General features: G+C 41.6%; 1 pseudogene; it reads right to left on the bottom strand.

The window, feature by feature from the left end:
- Nucleotides 1–1,244: 1,244 nt before the first annotated feature.
- On the bottom strand, nt 1,245–2,723 carry LOC149221053 (18S ribosomal RNA; annotated as a pseudogene).
- Nucleotides 2,724–10,317: the final 7,594 nt, after the last annotated feature.

Consider the following 10,317-nt stretch of genomic DNA (forward strand, 5'->3'; position numbering starts at 1 on the left):
TTCTTTTTATTTCCTCACCGAGCCAACGGTGAGCAAATGGAAATCACTTTTGATGAGAAAAGGAGGCATTGAAAGACCCTCCTGGCCCAACCCCATGACACTCCAAGATCCTTTTTCGAACCCGCTCTGCTCCCATGTGAGGATATGGATAAAGACATCCCATCTGTTGCACTGATCCAAGGGCTGTTCGTAGTGGGGGGTCGAAGACCAAGGAGTTATTTTTATTTACACCAAGCATTCTTCTATTCTTATGACTAGATCCAATCTACTGGGCCCTATGGAAAATGAATTGATAGAATTTGATTTCACATTATTCCTTTAGGGAATAATGAGGAGATCCTATCGATTTCTATTTCCTACGGACCTCCAAAGCATGAAAAGGCTCGAATGGTATGATCCCTTCGTCACCTTACCTAGAATGAAAAGGGTGATCCCGTAGTTCTTGGTCTATGAAGATGCGTTGTTAGGTGCTCTATTTTCCACATCTAGGATGAACTTCAACCTGTGCTTGAGAGATAGCCATCCATACACTGGGAAGGGATGTATGGATTCTCGAGAAGAGAGGATCCGAGGTGGATAACCACCGGCACTCCCAGACCGCCCAGATCCACAAATGAATAGAAAGTTGGGTCTGTATTCGATCTCATCTGAATCGCCCCAACTATCCTCCTGAGGATAAGTTCAGTTCCAAACCCCGGTTCGAACAAATAGGAGGAGTACGCCACGCTAATGTTCCTTGGATGATCCACATCTCCAGGTCAGGCGCTAATGAGCACATTGAACTGTCCATGTGACTGAGAGCCTTCACAGCCCAGGCACAACGACGCGATTATCAAGGGCGCGCTCTACCGCTGAGCTAATAGCCCATCGTGCAGACCTCTAGGTATGGAGACCTACCCCTACACCAACACCAATATATTGGAAGAACCAATATAGGAAATAAGCTAATAGCCCATTGTGCAAGCCTCCCGGGGATGGAGGCCTCAATATATCCAAAATAGCAAAAGAGAAACCCTAACTCTTTTTCTGCTACCCCATGTCCCTGCCTGGGTGGCAACATGGGGAGGCAAATGGGAGATGGGATTCTATCAACTTGTTCCAACTTGGGATGATAAACTCATGGTTTCACTTCACTGTCGAGACCCGAAAGAATACTTCCATCTACAAGCTTTACTCAGATGTGAATCCTTCCAGAAGCAGTGTCAAACGAAGAAGCCCAAAAAGCATTAGCTCTCCCTGAAAGGAGGTGATCCAGCCGCACCTTCTAGTACAGCTACCTTGTTACGACTTCACTCCAGTCACTAGCCTAGCCTTCGGCATCCCCCTCCTTGTGGTTAAGGTAACGAATTGGGGCATGGCCAGCTCCCATAGTGTGATGGGTAGTGTTTACAAGGCCCAGGAACGGATTCACCGCCATATGGCTCACCGGCGATTACTAGCGATTCTGGCTTCATGTAGGCGAGTTGCAGCCTGCAATCCAAACTGAGGCTGGGTTTTTGAGGTTAGCTTGCCCTCGTGGGGTTGTGACCCTTTGTATTGGTCATTGTAGCACGTGTGTCGCCCAGGGCGTAAGGGGCATGATGACTTGACATCATCCTCGCCTTCCTCCGGCTTATCACCGACAGTCTGTTCAGGGTTCCAAACTAAATGCTGGCAACTAAACACGAGGGTTGCGCTCGTTGTGGGCCTTAACCCAACACCTTATGGCATGATCTGACGACAGCCATGCACCACCTGTGCTCGCGTTCCCGAAGGCACTCCTCTCTTTTGGGAGGATTCACGGCATGTCAAGCCCTTGTAAGGTTCTTTGCTTTGCATCGAATTGAACCACATGCTCCACCGCTTGTGTGGGCCCTCGTCAATTCCTTTGAGTTTCATTCTTGTGAACATACTCCCCAGGTGGGATACTTAATGTGTTAGCTACAGCACTGCGCGGGTCGATACGCACAACACTTAGTATCCATCGTTTACAGCTAGGACTACTAGTGTATCTAATCCCATTTGCTCCCCTAGCTTTCGTCTCTCAGTGTCAGTGTCGGCCTGGTAGAGTGCTTTCGCCGTTGGTGTTCTTTCTGATCTCAACGCATTTCACCGCTCCACCGGAAATTCCCTCTGCCCCTACCGTACTCCAGCTTGGTAGCTTCCACCGCCTATCCAGGGTTGATCCCTAGGATTTGACGGTGGACTTGAAAAGCCACCTACAGACGCTTTACGCCCAATCATTCCGGATAACGCTTGCATCCTCTGTCTTACCGCGGCTGCTAGCACAGAGTTAGTCGATGCTTATTCCTTAGATACTGTCGTTTTTCTTCTCTGAGAAAAGAAGTTCATGACCCATGGGCCTTCTGCCTTCACGCGGCATTGCTCCGTCAGGCTTTCGCCCATTGCAGAAAATTCCCCACTGCTGCCTCCCGTAGGAGTTTGGACCGTGTCTCAGTCCCAGTGTAGCTGATCATCCTCTCGGACCAGCTACTGATTGTCACCTTGGTAAGCCATTGCCTCACCAACTGACTAATCAGACGCGAGCCCCTCCTTGGGCGGATTCCTCCTTTTTCTCCTCAGCCTATGGGGTATTAGCAGTCATTTCCAACTGTTGTTCCCCTCCCAAGGGCAGGCTCTTACGCGTTACTCACCCGTCTGCCACTGAAAACACCACTTCCTGTCCAACTTGCATGTGTTAAGCATGCCGCGAGCGTTCATCCTGAGCTAGGATCAAACTCTCCATGAGATTCATAGTTGCATTACTTATAGCTCCCTTGCGGACAAGGTTGATTCAACATCATCTCTAGGCATAACTTGTCTCCATTTGCTTTATATAAGCTCAGCCTGGAGTTTCCAGTATAGCCATCCCTACCCTCTCAGTCAATCCCATGGGCCTAACATGACGATAGAGCCATAAAAGAGATGGAAGGACTCACGAACATATTTCAGCAAATTCTCTCAGGCATAACTTGCCTCCATTCGTTTTTTATCAGCTCAGCCCGGAGTTTCCAGTATAGCGATCCTTACCCTACGAGCTACTATAATATATGTTCTCAACTTGATATCTATAAAGATAGATGGATCATCCATATCCAATTTGTTGTCCATCTACCATAGTAGACTCACTCATTCATATATGATGAGGGGGCCCTTTTAACTCAATGGTAGAGTAACACCATGGTAAGGCGTAAGTCATCGGTTCAAGTCTGATAAAGGGCTCATGTTTTCCACGAAGAAAGAAGGCTCAGGTGTCCATTTCTCATTGTATGATCCACATCTTTTCAAGATGAAAACCCTTTTTCAGGGACGAAAATTATCTGTCATGATAGGTTTCAGGAAAAACATTTGTTATGACGGAGTCTCACAACTAATATGGGGGGAGGACCACTATATTTTTATCAATAATAGTCTTCTTCATCCTGATACTATAGGATCAGTATATAGTTTACTCGATCTTTGTCAAATTTGAACATATCAGAGGTATTATGGATACCTGGTAATTTCAAATTACCAGTCTTCAAAAGAAGTGGAAAAAACGGAGGAGAAGTAAGTGAACCCGACCCATTGGCTTATGAATATATAAGCTACTATGGTATTGAAATTTGATGGAGATTTAGAAAGTGGACCTTTCCTATCTGAAATTAATCGATCTTATTTAGTTGATCGAACTCCCTATTTGGTTGTTGATTGAATGTTTCGTCGGATCAATTTTTATGATCTCTTCTCCCTTCCCTGGACAGAAAGAGATATAGATCCTGAAGTAAGTCCATTCCAAGCCGAATTATGGACAACGTATTTTCTCTATTTAGATGAAATTGATACACAAATAAAATATGTGATTCTGTTACGATGTACTAAATATTTTCATATGAATGTATCGTATGGTGATTACACCGGTGAGAAACAGATCGAAATTAAGATGTGAAAAGAGAAAACAAAAGGGATAAAAAGGGTTTCACTTTTGGATCACAATGGTTCAATATATAACTTCTTGCTATAGAAGGAGAAGAACTTTGGAGTCATTTCATTTAGCTCTATGAGTTATGAAAAAATTGACTCGTTCCTGCCCGTAGACTCATTCATATCGGACCACGATGTAGTATACATAGAGATGGATGAGAGAGAATAGAAATACTCCTTTTCATTTTGTTGCATTGCAGAAGGTTCAAGACGAGAATGAATAAAAAATATTGAATGGAATATATATTGTGAATATAATTTTGTCAATGGAAGGCAGAAATCTTCCCTCCCCTTAAATTGTTCCATCGATGTTATTCAATAGGTGATTCGAGGATCAGATAGGAACTTTGAAAACTCGGGATCGAGCGATCATGCATTTACCTATATTGAATCGGTTCGGTCCAGTTTCAAATATTTGTTCCAACAACGAATCTTCGGAACCCTATTTTTTTTTGAAAGGATGATGGATGAAAAATTGTCCCCAATTCATCGTATACCTTTTGATCATATAGGGTGCTCGGAAATGGTCAAAATAGTGAAATAGGAGGATCGCTATGACTATAGCCCTTGGAGAGTCTTCTAAAGAAGAAAAAACTTTATTTGATACTATGGATGACTGGCTACATAGAGACCGTTTCGTTTTTGTGGGTTGGTCTGGTCTATTGCTCTTTCCTTGTGCCTATTTTTCCTTAGGTTGATGGTTCACGGGTACAACCTTTGTCATTTCATGGTATACTCACGGATTGGCCAGTTCCTATCTGAAAGGTTGTAATTTCCTAACTGCCGCAGTTTCTACTCCTGCTAATAGTTTAGCACATTCTTTGTTGCTATTATAGGGTCTCAAAGCACAAGGAGATTTGACTTGTTGGTGTCAATTAGGTGGTCTATGGACCTTCGTTGCTCTTCACGGTGCTTTCGGTCTAATAGGTTTCATGTTACGTCAATTTGAACTTGCTCGATCTATAAAATTGCGACCTTATAATGCAATTGCATTTTCTGCTCCAATTAATGTCTTTGTTTCTGTATTTTTGATCTATCCATTGGGACAGTCCGGTTGGTTTTTCGCACCTAGTTTTGGTGTAGCAGCTATTTTCCGTTTTATCCTCTTCTTTCAAGGTTTTCATAATTGGACCTTGAATCCATTTCATATGATGGGAGTTGCCTGAGTATTGGGTGCTTCTCTTCTATGCGCTATTCATGGTGCTACCGTGGAAAATACTTTATTTGAACATGGTGATGGTGCAAATACGTTCTGTGCTTTTAACCCGACTCAAGCCGAAGAGACTTATTCCATGGTCACTGCTAACCGCTTCTAGTCCCAGATTTTTGGGGTTGCTTTTTCCAATAAACGTTGGTTACATTTCTTCATGTTATTTGTGCCAGTGACCAGTTTATGGATGAGTGCCATTGGAGTAGTTGGTCTAGCTCTAAACCTACGTGCCTATGATTTTGTTTCCCAGGAGATCCATGCAGCAGAAGATCCTGAATCTGAGACTTTCTACACAAAAAATATTCTCCTGAACGAAGGTATTCGTGCTTAGATGGCGGCTCAAGATCAGCCTCATGAAAACCTTATATTCCCTGAGGAGGTCCTACCCTATGGAAATTCTTTTTAATGGAACTATAGCTTTAGCTGGTCGTGATCAAGAAACCACTGGTTTCGCTTGGTGGGCTGGTAATGCCCGACTTATCAATTTGTCAGGTAAATTGCTTGGGGCTCACGTGGCTCATGCCGGATTAATTGTATTCTGGGCCGGAGAAATGAACCTATTCTAAGTGGCTCATTTCGTACCGAAAAAACCTATGTATGAACAAGGATTGATTCTGCTTCCCCATCTAGCTACTCTAGGATGGGGAGTCGGTCCTGGTGGGGAAATCGTGGACACTTTTCCATATCTTGTATTTGGGGTACTTCACTTAATTTCTTCTGCGGTTTTAGGCTTTGGTGGTATTTATCATGCACTCATAGGACCCGAAACTTTAGAAGAATATTTTCCATTCTTTGGATATGTATGGAAAGATAGAAACAAAATGACCACAATTTTGGGTATTCACCTAATCTTGCTAGGTGTTGGTGTTTTTCTTCCAGTGCTAAAAGCTTTGTATTTTGGAGGTGTATATGATACTTGGGCTCCTGGCGGTGGAGATGTAAGAAAAATTATGAACCCGACACTTAACCCAAGTGCTATATTTGGTTATTTACTGAAATCTCCTTTCGGAGGAGAAGGATGGATCATTAGCGTGGACAATCTAGAAGATGTAATTGGAGGACATGTATGGTTAGGTTCCATTTATATCTTTGGTGGTATCTGGCATATCTTAACCAAACCTTTTGCATGGGCTCGCCGTGCATTCGTATGGTCTGGAGAAGCTTATTTGTCCTATAGTTTAGCGTCTCTATCCCTCTTTGGTTTTATTGCTTGTTGTTTTGTTTGGTTCAACAATACCGTTTATCCCAGTGAATTTTATGGGCCCACCGGCCCAGAAGCCTCTCAAGCTCAAGCGTTTACTTTTTTAGTTAGAGACCAACATCTTGGAGCTAGTGTGGGGTCTGCCCAAGGACCTACTGGTTTAGGTAAATACCTTATGCGTTCTCCGACTGGAGAAATTATCTTTGGAGGGGAAACGATGTGTTTTTGGGATCTCTGTGCTCCTTGGTTGGAACCCCTGAGGGGACCTAATGGTTTGGATCTGAGCAAGTTGAGAAAATACATACGGCCTTGGCAGGAACGACGTTCAATAGAATATATGACTCATGCTCCTTTAGGTTCTTTAAATTATGTGGGTGTTGTAGCTACCGAAATCAATGCGGTGAATTATGTCTCTCCCCAAAGTTGGTTATCCACCTCCCATTTCGTTCTAGGATTTTTCTTCTTCTTAGGTCATTTGTGGCATGCAGGATGGGCTCGTGCAGCTGCAACAGGATTTGAGAAAGGGATTGATCGTGATTTCGAACCTGTCCTTTCCATGACTCCTTTTAACTGAAACAATATATCAAACCAGATGGAAGAAAAATTGATTCAATTTCATTACATCTATCTCCCATATCGGCAGGATAGGAGTCTTTTCAAATACTCTTTTTCCAACTGGATCCTTGTAGCTCGGCTATATACAGCCGAGCTATTCTATTTTTTTTTGTTGGACCGGTAAATGCAATTGTTTAAAAACAAAAGGAGAGAGAGGGATTCGAACCCTCGATAGTTTTTTTTATCTATACCAGTTTTCAAGACCGGAGCCATTAACCACTCGGCCATCTCTCCCGGGGACAACTTTTATTCTACCCCTTCGTATAATCCCTAACTATAAGCATAAAGTCGGGTCGATACCAACTATACCTGTGACATATGATGATTTTTCATCATCTGGAATGGAAAAAAAAAAGAAACGAATTTCCCTCTCCTCTCACACTCAAATATCAAATTGAAAAAGTTTGAAAGCTCGATCAGTTTATGGTCAAATCCTTTCCATAATGCATTTGATCAGAATTGAAAATTGGGGATCGAATGGTATAGTCTATTCAATCTGTTGGGAGCTTGTAAGATCACAACCATGACTATTGCTTTCCAATCGGCTATGTTTGCATTAATTGCTATTTCATTTTTACTAGTGATTGGTGTACCTGTTGCACTTGCCTCTCCCGATGGTTGGTCAAGTAGCAAAAATGTTGTATTTTCGGGTGTATCATTATGGATCGGATCAGTCCTTTTTGTAGGTATCCTTAATTCTTTCATATCTTAGATATGTTCTAGATGTTTTAGGTTCACACTCCCTCCCCCTCCTCCTGGAGGGCTTTATAGCTTTTCTGAAGGGCATTTTACTTCAGGCCCAAGGAGGAGGGGTTTTCCATATCTGTAATTGAATTAATAATTAGACCATTCAAAAATGGTATCTACTTACGAATGGGATTGAAGATATATGTATTTTCCATTTCAATTATATGGATATCTATATATTCATATAATTGAAATGCGGGTATGATTGAATGGTAACATTTCTCTTTGCCAAGGAGAAGATGCAGGTTCGATCCCCGCTACCCGCCCTTCACATGGAATATGAAAAAGAATAGTTCATGTATTGATTGTTTCTTTTCCTCACTTATAATTCAATTATAAATTGAATTATAAGTGAGAGAGCAATCCTTTCCGGACCAAAATACTTCGTATGTTCTGGTCTGGCGGAGACAAGATTTGAACCCATGACCTCAAGGTTATGAGCCTTACGAGCTACCAAACTACTCTACTCCGCACCATTGATTTATATCATAATCAGAATGGGTATACCAAACAATAATGGGATATAGTACCCCTATCCCTATATAGGGATAGGGGTACTATATCCCATTATCACAAGAAACTTCAATTACTTTTTTTCTTTTCCTACCAAATCAATTTTGTTATCCTGGGCAATAAACATGCGTGGGCCATCTCACAGAGTATGTGTCCGGACAATCCAAAGTCTCGATAGTTGGCTCTAGGTCTTCCAATCAAAGAAAAACATCAATGGAGACGTGTAGGTGCACTATTACGTGGTGAAGATTGCAATTTTCTACGAATTTCCTATTTGTCATCCAATGATGACACTTTGTTTTTTTCCTCCAAAGATTAACGAATTAAATTATATTTCTGTTCCAGTGCTTGTCTCTTCTTCTCTCTCTGAATGAGACTCTTTCTCGCCATAATAGTTCAGTCGGTACTATTACCTACCAGGAATCAAAATATAGATCATATTTTAGATGGAGTAATATTATGTTGATTACTTTTTCTCTGTGGGGTATTGTCATTGTATCAATGACAATACCCCATAGAGAAATTGATGAAGAAGAATTAACAAAATTTACCTGATGTAGAGGCAATTAAAAAAGCTGCATAAGTGAATATATAACCTACGGAAAAGTGAGCTAATTCAACTAATCGTGCTTGAACAATGGAAAGGGCTACTGGCTTGTCTCTCCATTGAACTAAATTAGCTAAAGGCATGCGTTCATGGGCCCATGCAAGAGTTTCGATCAGTTCCTGCCAATATCCACGCCAGGAAATAAGGAACATAAATCCAATAGCCCAAACAAGATGCCTGAATAAGAACATCCACACCCAAACAAATAAATTGTTCATACCAAAAGGATTGTATCCATTAATAAGTTGTGAAGAATTTAACCATAGATAATCTCTTGACCATCCCATTAAATAAGTGGAAGACTCATTAAATTGTGCTACATTTCCCTGCCATAATGTTATATGCTTCCAATGCCAATAGAAATTAACCCATCCAATAGTATTCAACATCCAGAAAACTGCTAAATAAAAAGCATCCCAGGCCGAGATATCGCAAGTACCACCCCGTCCCGGACCATCGCAAGGAAAACTATAACCAAAATCTTTTTTATCTGGCATTAACCTGGAACCACGCACATCCAAAGCACCTTTAACTAGGATCAATGTAGTTGTATGCAAACCTAGAGAAATAGCATGATGAACCAAAAAGTCTCCAGGACCAATTGTTGAGAACAATGAATTATTATTATCATTAATAGCATTTAACCAACCGGGTAACCATATGCTCTTACCTGCATTGAATGCTGGACCACTTGTTGAAGATAGGAGTATATCGAAACCATATAACGTCTTACCATGAGCAGATTGTATCCACTGAGCAAATATGGGTTCGATCAAGATTTGTTTTTCTGGAGTACCGAAAGCAAGCATAACATCATTATGGACATAAAGTCCCAAGGTATGGAAACCTTGTAATAAACTAACCCAACTAAGATGAGATATTATAGCTTTTTTCTGCTCCAACATTCTCGCCAATACATTATCCTTATTCTGTTCTGGATTATAATCCCTAATGAGGAATATAGCTCCATGAGCAAAGGCTTCTGTCGTAATGAACCCTGCAATGTATTGATGATGAGTATATAATGCAGCTTGGGTAATGAATTCTTGTGCTATGAATGCATAAGCGGGTAAAGAATACATGTGTTGAGCTACCAAGGAAGTTATAACCCCCAAAGAAGCTAAAGCAAGACCCAATTGAAAATGAAGAGAATTATTGATTGTGTTATAAAGACCCTTATGTCCGCATCCTAATAGGCCTCCTGGAGGAACATGTGCCTCCAAAATATCTTCCATACTATGACCAATCCCAAAGTTGGTTCTATAGATATGACCAACAATTGAAAAAACAAATGCAATAGCTAAATGATGATGAGCCATATCATTCAGCCATAACTTTGATTTTGTGGATGGAATCCTTCGAGAAGAGTTAGAATAGCAGTTCCCGCCCCTTGGGAGGTACCGAATAAGTGACTACTAGAATCAGGATTTTGAGCATAGAGATTCCACTGACCTGTGAAAAGTGGTTCTAAACCTTCGGGAT

The sequence above is a fragment of the Pinus tabuliformis genome, chromosome Q (genome assembly GCF_031772625.1).
Source record: "Pinus tabuliformis cultivar Carrire ecotype Pingquan chromosome Q, CPIR1, whole genome shotgun sequence".
In the NCBI taxonomy this organism is placed as follows: Eukaryota; Viridiplantae; Streptophyta; class Pinopsida; order Pinales; family Pinaceae; genus Pinus; species Pinus tabuliformis.